Source organism: Girardinichthys multiradiatus, chromosome 14 (assembly GCF_021462225.1).
Source record: "Girardinichthys multiradiatus isolate DD_20200921_A chromosome 14, DD_fGirMul_XY1, whole genome shotgun sequence".
Lineage (NCBI taxonomy): Eukaryota > Metazoa > Chordata > Actinopteri > Cyprinodontiformes > Goodeidae > Girardinichthys > Girardinichthys multiradiatus.
Window position 1 is genome coordinate 12951444 of NC_061807.1, and position 12110 is coordinate 12963553.

The window sequence follows — 12110 nt, forward strand, 5'->3', positions numbered from 1 at the left end:
TTCCATACATAACTGATGTACTTAGCTGTATTATTTAAACAGTCTGCTGAAGTAAACAAAAATATTTGTTAAAATCCTCCAGCATCAAGAGAGCATTACACCTTCTTCCTTTGTTTAGATTTATGTCCCTTTAGCTACTAAATGCTAAATTATTTTTTGGTGAGCAGATACTTAAAAGTTTTTGGAGCTGAAAAATGCAAGTGGGTAAATCAAAAGAGTAAAGAAAGGATAATAATGCAGAATCATATTCAAGTTACAAAAATAGTTGGATTTTAGCTAACTAAACTAGCTAAGTAAATTAAGTCAAATAATTAAACGGTCTCCACACTTAGTGTAAGATCTGGTGAAAACAAAGAAAAAGTCTTAAATTAATATTTCAATGGAGAAACCTAATCTTAGATTGAAAACTTTAGAAAAATCCAACCTTTAAACTGAAAAAACTAACATGTTAAAAAAAAACTCTAGTGCCACAATCATTGGCACCCATAGCAGTTATGTAATTTAAGTTTCTTTCATTAGAGGTCTATACAAACTTTTTATTCCTGTTTCTTCAAGGTATAAACATGACATTCCACATTTCTCCTAGTCTCTCTTCAAAATGAGAAATACAAGAGAACATGCCACTCAAATAACGCAGATCTGTGTTTATTTTCATAAGATGGGGAATGGCTACAAGAAAACACAATTGAGCCAACAATTAGTCAAATACCCGGCAGACTTAGATCCATTTAGATCCAGATTCCACAGAACAATCTGGACCTTGTGGCCTGGCCACGCCATTGTTCGCTCCATCATTTTATTACCCTTGGGGTTTCCAACGAGCTCCTTAGAGATCATGACCCTTTGTTGGACATTTGGGGCTATCAGTTGCTATTTGCTAAGGGGCGTGGCCCTACCGTTTTACCAGCTCATAGCCACGGCTGAGAAAACACACACGGAGAAAGGCTTCACGGCGTAGTGGTTTTTGATCATCTTTCCAAGTTAATCCAAACTGTTGTGTTATTCTCATTTGTCCATAAACTGCTAGTTTGATCTTCACCTACCCTCCCACACATGTCAATATTTTTTATTATTAGTGTATGCCTTTTTGTAGAATAGTGCATTCTTTGTTAGGTGAACATTGTAGGACTGGAATAGTTTGAATTTAAGAGGGACTATTGGTTTAATAAATTTTCACATAGTTAAAGAGACAGTTTGTGTTAATTTTGAGTAAGATTGATTATCTATCAAGAGAAGGTTAGCGTTCCACACCATTCGCTGAAACGGTTGATAACACACTGACATTTGCTGTAGTTTTGGTCAATTGTTATTAATGATAATTAACTAATGGTAATTAATAAGTGGTGTGAGCCCAATAATCACACCACCATAGTGTATCTCTGATCTTTATTCATAAGAAATTATTTTGGTTAGAATTTACTTCTTCTAAATTATGATTTTTTTTATCACAAATTTTGATAAATATTAATAATCAATAATCATATGACCATATGACCAAGCACTACAGTAACCCATGAATACACACATGGCACATGCCATTTGGCTTGTAGGGGTGTAGAAGTAGACGTAACAGAAACACCCACTACACTGAAAGTGGTCTGATGAACAATTTCACATGAAGAGGAAGATGTAGCTGAAACCTGAAATGTCCACTTCTTCAGTCACATTTAGAGAAGTTATTGATGATTTTCCACAACTGAGCTTAATGTCTTAACTGTGAACAAGACCGATGCAGCTCCCATCCTTAACAAAGAAGCAGAAACCGTAATTAGATTCAAATCTCAGAAGAATAAGTTAGAGTAAGTCATTTATTCTGAATTAGACAGAGTCACAGTGAGCATACCTTTGTGTACTTGTGTACTATACACTAAAAAATGTAAACCATCAGACCCACTACTGATAAGCCAATAACACATCTATTCCTTTGGACTGATCCTCTTGGAGGGTGTTCAGCGTCTGGATGGAGAAAAAGCATTAATGTCTCTGAAATCAGATCAAACAGAATAAAAACTAAAAGCACAAATATTTCAACAGTTTATCAGGTTATCTAAAAGAATTAGGAAAAACTAGATAAACACATATTGATCTGATTAAATCTGAGAACTGACTCAAGTGGGGAATTACCTGACCTCTCCACCCACACCCAATCATATAACATTAATTTATTCGTCTTTCCTGGATATTTTCTCTGGTAAAAACTTGTCATTCTAAAACATGTACAGCTTGTTGTGGTTGATGGGGACAAAACCTGAGAACAGTTTTCAAACATGAGTCTAACTGAAGTGGCATTTTGCTTCTCTACGATAACACTTGACCTGCACTTGTCAAGCATTTAAATATTTCCTTCAGTTTTAAATGTGAAATCATTACATCACTCCATAACTTCCCCTCACTAGTCTTCCCACGACATGTGTTGCATCATAATGATCAGGTTTGTTCTTCTGTCATGATTTCAGTATTTCTTAACAGCAAACAGCCAGAGGTTTCTTTCCTTTCAACGACTCTAAAAGTATAATAAAACACTTACTGAAGATGAACTTCCATAATAGGAATTCACAAATACTTAAGGTAAAAAAGACAAAAAAGCTAAAAGAACCCGCATTGGTTCAGCATTATTTACAACCAGACCACTGCCATCACAGCTGTAACCAGAAAACTGTAACCGGGATTGAGATTAAAATGCTAATGTTGAGGTGATCAGCTGGCTTTTGTAATCACTGTAACATGTAAGTAATTTTTCAGATTCTAATGTGGATTTTAAATCGTTTTTCCATCACTTTTCTGATAATTTACTTGAGTAATACAACTTAAGGTTCCAGCTGTGACCCCCACATCCCCATGTCCAGTTAATGCTTGTGCCCACAAACCGGGCCCTGTGACAGAAACGGTGCCAAGTTATGTGACAGGCCAGGGTGGTGGCAGGGCGGCAAAACATCTAGTTAGGAGGAAGTGGGCGTGTTTCATCACTTTCATTTTTAATGACTGGAATGACTGAGATGGGGTAGGCCATTAGTGTGCAAACGTTTAGAGCTGCAGGCCAAAACCACCAAATTACAAGCACTCAGGAGTCACTTGTCTGGTAATTTTTTCTTTCCAATTAAAAACGCTAAATAATTGTATTGTGATTTCTTTTGTTTTTGCCTTGTTAGCAATAAATGAAACATGCATTTTCTTACTGAAACAAAGTTGAGAAGAACAACTTATTGTTAATCTATTTAATGGATGGGCATGGCGAGTCTGTGTTTGAACAAAAAGTTGCTGGATGTTTTTGACACTGCCTATTATGATGTTAAACTTATAGAAAAAATACATGGCTATAAAAATAATACTTTCTTAGGTACTCTGCGTTGTACCTAAAATTTTCCATTTAAGGAAATATAAATGTGTCATTGAAAATCTCACCCTAAAAGACTACAGAAAGCGTCCATCTGCATCAGCTCCATTTGCTGGAGGGCCAAATTTTTACCATTCTTTAGCTGCGGTTGAGGGCCACACAAAATTATTCCAAGGGCCACAAACGGCCACCAGGCCGCGTTTTGGACACCGCTGGTGTCGGTTGTAGAAGGTGAACTTAGTAAAGTTGCTTCCACACTGGAAGGAGTGTTGGCCCAATGCTGAGCTTTCCATCCAGCGCCTTGCGGTGAGTTTGAAATGATTCTAACCTAAGCAACGTGACGAGATTCCCAAGATCTATGCAAGTGCACCGAGTTTCATTTGAAAGCAATGAGACGTTATTTTAAAGCGAAGTCTTGCCTTTAAGCTTAAAATCCACTGATTTACCTGCAGTGGATGCGATGTTTGACGGATTGTTGTTTCCACCAGTTGTAACATTCAGATCAAAACATTCTGTGAAAAAAAAACATTGCAGTGTCATTTTTTCCCCCGTTTGACCACAACCTGAAATCTGAGTTTTGCGTCTTCATTTTTTAAACCTGTCATTTGAAGTCTCCACCGCTCAGCGACGATGTCATAATTAGCATTCATGAAGCAGCAGTAATACCCAGAGTCTTCTGTTTTGAGTCTGGACAGATGGAGTCGGATCTTTGCTTCTCTGGGAGCGTCTATGTCCAAATGAACCCGTCCTACAAACTGCTCATCTGGAGACTCAGAGGAACCCCTCTTTGTTTTGTATAAAATCTTAACATTGTCAGAGTAAAATTCACAGATTATGTCGATGAGAGTCCAGTCAGTTTTCATCTGAGTGCTCCATTCGATGGCGATGTTCTCGTTTTCTTTGGCTGTGTAGACCTTTGAGCTGTTCATGACACACATCTCTGAAAAGGAGACAGAGTTCATTTCAATTGTGTTTTTCATGTATATTTCTAATCCAATCTGCATAATCTTACAATAAAAGAACAAAGAAATATTGAGAAGACAAACTGACCACAGAGACCACAGATGAAGATGAGGAAAATTAGCTCCCATCTCATGTTCTCCTGCAACAAAAGACAGTTTGATTAAGTTTTCCCTACAAAGTTAACATAAACATATACAAAACAAACAATTATAATAGTCTGTTGCTTTAAATATGGACAAGATAAAATGATGAGGAAACCTTCAAAAATGTTTACAAGATGGCTGACTGCACCCTGCGTCAATGTCATTATTTTAATTCTTATTAATAATGAACGAAACTGTGAATATCAATCATATCTAGCATCAAGTGTTCATCACCACACACCACAGATTTAACTGTAACATTACTGACTGAAAGAAGATTAAAGCAAATCATCAAACAAATTTTACCATCATATGCAGTTTCAAATGATGATTTCAGTTCTCACTGAGTCACATACCCTTGGCTGCGACAACTGCAGTGGAATTACTGTACATACCCACCATTTTGTGTCGGGTTTTGTTATGGGTAATATTTTTCAGTCTGTTCAGTTTTTCCAACTGTTAAGTCAGTATTTGCTGTGGATCTACTAAATAAGGTCATGGACCTCTGGCTAATCGATTCGCGTATCCGCCATGTTTTGTAGCCCAACTCAAGTATGCCGATGCTGCAAATAGATAAGTCTAAATGTTCAGTTGTTCATTACACCAACCCCAGCATCAGAAGCTGTTCAAAGTGCCTGGTTAAATTTTATTTTTCATGTTCCCACATCAGTGGGGAAATTCCTCTTAGTTTGCACAAAGCACTTCAAGGACGAGTCCCTTCAGCAACCTCCGCCAGTATCAAGAATGATTTGTTGAAAGGCTTAATCTAATTAAGGGGTCAGTTCCTTGAAAACGACGGACACAGCAAAGCGGTGAGCTGCAAATATCGCCAAAATGACAACAAACTTTATTTTAGACATGAATTTATTGTGTGTTGATATGACATCCTGGCCACCATTCTAATAACAGTAGCATCGTGCCTTCTGCTTATGTTGGTGCTGTCTTCGCTTTTAGCTCCTTGAGGACAGAACTGTACTGAACTGTTTTGAATATTATTGTTACATAAACGGTTTTTCCCGTTTTTGTCTTGTTTCTGCGCTGCTAGATAACTGTAACTCTGCTATCAAACTACAAAAATGGCCAAATGGGGTGGAGTGGAACGAACTTTGACCTTGAGGGGGCGGGGTGTGAAGTGCCTTAATAGCATTTAAAGAGACGGCACCAATACGAGTTGCTCTCAAACACACCTCAGAACAGGGGTAAGAGAGCGGCCTGTGGAGCTACAATAACGAGTTCAGACCAAAGCGTTGCAGGTCCACTTTATATAGACCACAACTAAATGATTTAAGTGTGAAAAAGAAGGAATTAAGAGCCTGATATGTCCCTTTTAGAGGTGGAAGGATCATACAACAGTACAACTTCAATTATTTTTTAAAAGAAGAATAACGTGCACAAGTTTAAATCCACACAGGGTTGAACTTAAACGTAAAGGCTGAAATATATATCCACCTTTACCATGAAGCTGCAGAGAAACCACAAAACCTTTCTTTGCTATGATTAAGGTCTTGGCATAACTCAGGCTGGATTTTTATCATAATTTACCTTTTTGATGCATATTTGGCATCGTTTTCCTCTTAAAATGCACAACTTTGCCCAAGTTTTAATCATCAGACCCAAACTGTGACCCTCAGAAAAGACAATTTGTAAGAATGATTAGAAACAATCCAGGAACCAGCAAATGACTAGAAGTGTTACATCAGCATTATAAAATGCTACTGCCCACATGACTTATGGAAAAAAGAATCCGCTATTTTGCCATAGTGACAAGGTGTGTATTTGGAGGAGTTAAAGTGAGGCTTTTGAAGCTAAGAAAACTGTTCCACCCTTAAAGCATGGTGTTGGGAGCATCATGCTGAGGATGTATTTCAGTGCCTGTCGTACTGGTGCAGTGCATAAAGTGGACTGAATAAAGAATAAGGAGATCTACCTTCCAACTCTTTAATTTAACTCAAATAAACAGCTAACACGATTTGGTGTTGTACGAGGACGATGATCATAAACAAGCATGAAGGTTGCTTTTAGAATGGATGAAGCAGGATAAAATGAACCTTCTGGAATGATCCTGACCTATGAATGAATAAAAGTTGGGTTTATTCCAAGAAACCAGCTAATTTAATTGAGCTCTTGTCACAATTTGTTGGACTTGAATTTACTTTTGTCAGTTTCGCCTCAGTTTGTCGTCATTTATCATATTTTTCCTTTACCTCCACTCAGGCTACGTTCACACTGAAAAGTCTTGTTGCTCAGTTCCGATTTTTTGCTGTAATCAATTTTTTTTGTGTGTGTCGTCATTCTGACTACTAATTAAATGACTTCAGTCTGAACAGTTCATGACCCCGAAGCGACCTGCATGAGCAGAAGAAGAATGTAGACGTCAGACAGCAGCGCACTATTTGCACAAGCAATAATGGATGTTAGCGTCTCTGTGTTATTATTAAGTTGTTGAGCAACAGGAGCTGGCAATATTATGACAACATCATAACAAGATGAAGAAAGGTAAGAAAAAAGAGAGAACTATTAACAATGACCTCTTGATGTGAAAGTTGGATGAAATGCGACATGACCTTTCTGACTGTGGACATTTTGAAAACTATCAGTTATGTATTGGATTTAGTACCAGATATGAAAGTGTGGCAATTTAGATTTATTTGGAAGGGGAAAGATTGGAATTGGGACGTTCTGACTGCCATGAAAAAGTCGGCTAAGGGCAAAAAAGTCCGATTTGGGCGCATTTGCCTGCAGTGTGAATGTAGCTCCCTGTAGTTCCCTGCTCTCCCACAGCTGTTCCTCATCTATTCATTTACTCACCTATGCAGCATTCAGTAATCATACTCCCCAGATTAAATACTTCGTGGTTCAATCACTCCACTGTCTGATGCTCTGTGGTCCTAAGCCTGTTTATACAGTATGACCCGCCTGTAGGTTCCTGAATTCTGTCAATTAAAATCAGTTTTCTTCAAGCACGTCTCATCCGGGTCTCTACGTTTAGCTAACTACACTGAAACATGATAGCTCTACCATTCTGATAAGAACAACGTCCACCTAGATTATGCCAGAACCTTGCATAGTGGGTTGTTTATTTGCAACTTGCTAGGGGAAAATGAACCATATATTAGTGGGAGTGGACATAAACTGATTGGCAACGCCGTTAGATATACCTGTTAAATTGCTTGTTAACACAAAAACCAAATCAGCCAATCACATTGAAACTCAGTGCATTTAGATAACTAGTAACGATGACTCGTACAGCATCAGAATGGACATTAACTGCAGTGACGTGCAGTCCCATACAATCTATAGCCAAAATATACTGAAATGATTTTTAAATACTTTTTATCATCACTTTTATTGCAATAAAGTATTGTGAAAAATGTTCAAGTCTCTATCGCTCACCTCTCTGTGTCTCTCTCCACGCCCAGCTTACCTCAGCTTTAGCAATAGGTGTCTGCGTCTCACCTTCAGCTGCGACATTCAGATAACAGGGTCAGAATTTGGTGTAAAAAACATGAAAGCTTGGACCCATCTGAGACGTAGTTCAGGGTGGTGGTGGTGTACTATTTTTGGAGATATTTTCACGACACACTTTGCACCTTGAGGAATTATTTAAACAACACAGCCTACCCAGTGACATGCAGTCGGGGGAGGCAGGGGAGGCACTACCAACACTAAGGAATGAGAAATTTTTAACCTAAAAGTATGAAGACCTTTTTTATTGTGGTCATATTACAATAATTTAATCAATTAATGCCATGGAAATTCTAGATTTAAGCAAAGGTTAATAGAAATAACTCGACATTGCTCTGTTCTGGTCCGGCAGGCGGCTGACTGTAAAAGTGAATCAGGGTGTCTACTACCATCAAAGTGCAGACTTTGAGTGAGATTTGTTTGAGAATATGCAAAATGTTTAAGTACCATTAAGATGTACGCATTACGTCAGCTTCTACGCCGACTCTTATGTTGACAATGTGTTAATATTCAGGTAAAAAGCAGGTTGGCGAGCAGTGGGTGCAGCTACGTTTATTTCCTTGACTTTTATTTGAAGATAAAGAGGAAGTCAGTTTTATGGACTTTTCATTAAGTAAGAAAAGCTCTTTATATCATGGCATCTCTCAGAAAATGGCCAGATTTTTATATGAGGTTTGATAATATGTATGTGATTTTATATACTCAAGGCTGTGGTGAATGTTATCTGGAAGGTGGCAGGCTGCTTTGTGAACTGGTTTGAAGTTCCTGCTAATAACTGATATCAAGAACATGATTATATAGATCAGCATCGTTTAAAGGGAAGAGTTGTTGCATATCTATGTGGAGCTCTGCAACGATGGAAAGTTGTGGGTTCAATTCCAGCTACCTCCCTCGCCTCAGGGTGATGTGCCCCTGTGCAAGTTCACCGATCTGTGTACTGGTGCATGAATGTGTGTGCATTTGTGAGTCCGGCTGGGTGATTCTGGCTTTTGTGTCAAAGAGTTTTGAGTGATGCACTATATAAGTTCAGTCCATTTATAACTCTGTTATGTCTCATCAATGCCTCTCTTTGTGCTTTCTACCTATTTTTATGACAACAATGTGAGCTGTAGCAGCGCTTGTTATGTGTGGTGTTAGGGAACACACTTGTTTCTGTATTGCATAAATTATGTGTGAATATTAATATGAGCAAACAATATTTGTTGATGTATGAAGTATGATTCTAGGCCTGATTTTTGGGTGGTCCCATGGCACAACTCCATGTCTACCACAGCTTACCTGTCCCTCTCTTTTTGTCCACAATGTGCCCATCTTCTGGTGGCTTCTTCCAGCAGGGCAATGCACCATGTCAGACAACTTCAAACCATCTCAAACTGGATGACAAGGAGGTCACTGTACTGCATTGTCCTCTAAAATCAACAAATCTCATTCCAACAGAACATCTTCAGAAGGTGTTGGAAGGGAACATTTGAATCATGGATGTGCAGCAACAGCGTGACTCCATCAGCTTGTTGAATCTGTGCCACGTAGAACTAAGAGTTCTGAATGCAGAAGAGGGTCCGACCCAGTACTAGCAAGGTGTACTTAATAAAGTGGCCGGTGAGTGTTTTTGAGCTTGCGTGGATTAGAGAGATTCAGCAGCAGAATCACTCAAGTTTACCACTTCCTGTCTTTGAAACTCATTGAAGCCATTAGATGTATAATCTCTCACACCCTGAAAAAACTTATGCTGCAAATGCTTCTTTAAAATCAATGAATTAATATGCTAATTATGATGAAGAAACGTGTCACGGCCCTGCAGGTAAAAATGTTGCACACATCCAGATCTTTTAACCTGAGTGCCAATCATGGTGTGAATGAAGGTGTTTGCATTCATCTGCATCGTGACTTACCTCAGGGGGTTTACTGTCAGACGTTTACACATCCTGAGCTGAACAGGATCTCCTATGAGCGGCTGTTTCAGCTCGTGAACAAGCAACAAATTGGATCTGCAGAAACTGGAACAGAAAATAAAACATTCATAATGAGAATCAAGTTCCAGTCCAAGGATGGCTTTAGTTAACCTACGGCTGTGATGTTACAATTCATGATCAAGCAAGACTGGCAGAAAGCAGAGTTTCTCTTTGAGCAAACTGAAAAAAGGGCAGAACAAAGGACACATATCACTGAAAAATCTCACTTCCAGGTTCTTTCATTCATCCTTTGCAGAAACAAAAGCTGCGCTACTGAGTAATGTGGTTAAAAGATACTTCAAACTTACACAGACTCACCTTATCGTTTGTTCTTGCTTAACTGTGCTTAAAGGTCCCTACAGAGTTTTATGAAGCAAACATCAGTTCTGGTAGAGTGGAGTCAAGAGAAGAGAGGAGGATCACCTCCAGCAACAACAACCAGTTTGCACTTTAACACATGAAGGTCTCTAAAGGTTGTTGTTGCTGAGCCTGATGTCATCATGTTTCCAGTTTAAAGCCTGTGTGTTAGATGACTGCTGAAAAAATGTCCCTACTTAAAAAACTCCTGAAAGTAGTTCAGTGATACCTCAGATGCTCAAAAGGACCACCGATTATTGTCAGTTTGTCTTTAAGAAAAAACTGATTCAGACGTTCAGCCGCCAAACGTAGAAAGTGGTTTTTTCACCTTCTCACATCTCTTTTTTTTCTCACTCCTCAACTTTGCTACGGTTCAGTGACGTTTGAGGTGAATTTGCTTATACAAAACTCTCTTAAAGTCCCATCACAAGGACTGTTGCAGGGATTTGACAATGTAACATATTTTTTCTTTTTAACCATTGTGAAGATTGAATCTGTCGGACAGATGGCCTCAAGTCTTACTCTAATATAATTTGGTGTGCAAAGGAGTTCACAGTCAACTCAATTACTCCAAGCTGCCCTGGTCGTTTAGGTTCAGTGTTGGGTTTTAGTCTTCATTTTTTACAACCCAATGTTGTAAAAGTAGAAATAAGCTTTGCTGAAAACACTGATAACCCCTCACAGAACCAGGCTTTTGGACTTGTTGCTAACAATTGGAGCAAACTGTGTCTGATATACTGAAATACTGATCTTTTCCCCAGCGGTCCATGTTCTCACTGTGTGGTAAACCATCGCAGATGGTTCCTCTGAGCCCAGAGGAGTTACCTCCACCCGTGTTCCTCCACTTATGTTCTCCACAGCAAAAGTTTAAAGTGGAACAAAGAAAGCATCAATACAGGCATCACACTAAAATGTTATGAATTATTTTTAGTCAATCTCTTATTTATTCATTCAACTTCTAGCTAAACTTGAAAAACACATTGAACAAAGAGTTCTCCTACAAACACGTGTAAAATAAACAGAACAAACTGCTACAAACAGGCTAATAGGGCTACACAAAACTTAAAAAACTACAGTACAGACCCAAAGTGTGGACACACCTTCTCATTCAAAGAGTTGTCTTTATTTTCATGACTATGAATATTGTAGCTTCACACTAGAGAGAATTTAAGTACACCCTTTCATCAAACTTTTTGACAGGTGGGTGGGACTTCCGGTGAGGGCGGGATTTCCGGTGGGGGCCATATGGGCGCCATGTGGTTGCCACGTGGGCAGGAGGTCACGTGGTCAAGCAGGTGGTGTGTCCAAGGGGGGCGTAACAGTGGATGCTGATTGGTTGTCGTCATTAGGGGCAATACCTTAAATGAGTCAATTAAAACACAGGGGTGTGTTTGTTATAAATAGAACAAGACAAATACGGTATTATCGGAAACTGTTTGGCATCAGCACCAATTAAAAATAGAGGGGGTGTGTTTGTAAGCATCGTTAAACCTTGAATAACCCAATGAAAACAATAGGGCGTGCCTTAGTGTTTACTTTAAATACAGAGATAAAACTCTGCACTTTACATGCAGCATTCGTTGGAAAAAAAAAAGGACACCCGTTCAACAATGGCTAGAGTTAAGAGAGTTTATCGTCAAGCGGAGGAGAAACGCAACGCGTGCCAAGATGATGATGATGAACAAGCAACTGCATCATATACTTCCTCAACGGAGATACCTATCGGAATTCCCGTCGTGACATACTCTACCGATGATGAGGATCCAAAATCAACTTCAACAACCATGGTTGAAAATCTGACCTCGGTTCGGCCAAGAGGTATGTCAGTTCTGTGCGAAACCCCAGTGACCGTCTACCAGTATTCATCCCGTGAATTGAATGCTCCTAAGAAATCAA

General features: G+C 38.9%; 1 long non-coding RNA gene across 1 annotated transcript in view; it reads right to left on the reverse strand.

Annotated features, from left to right (window-relative positions):
* Nucleotides 1–3939: 3939 nt before the first annotated feature.
* LOC124880077 overlaps nt 3940–12110 on the reverse strand; it is a 28265-nt gene continuing 20094 nt past the window's right edge. Inside the window, exons 2-4 of the long non-coding RNA XR_007041231.1 lie at nt 9798–9902; nt 4385–4436; nt 3940–4274 (exon numbers count right to left, since the gene is read on the reverse strand). This is a non-coding gene — a long non-coding RNA (uncharacterized LOC124880077). The remainder of the gene's footprint in view (nt 4275–4384; nt 4437–9797; nt 9903–12110) is intronic.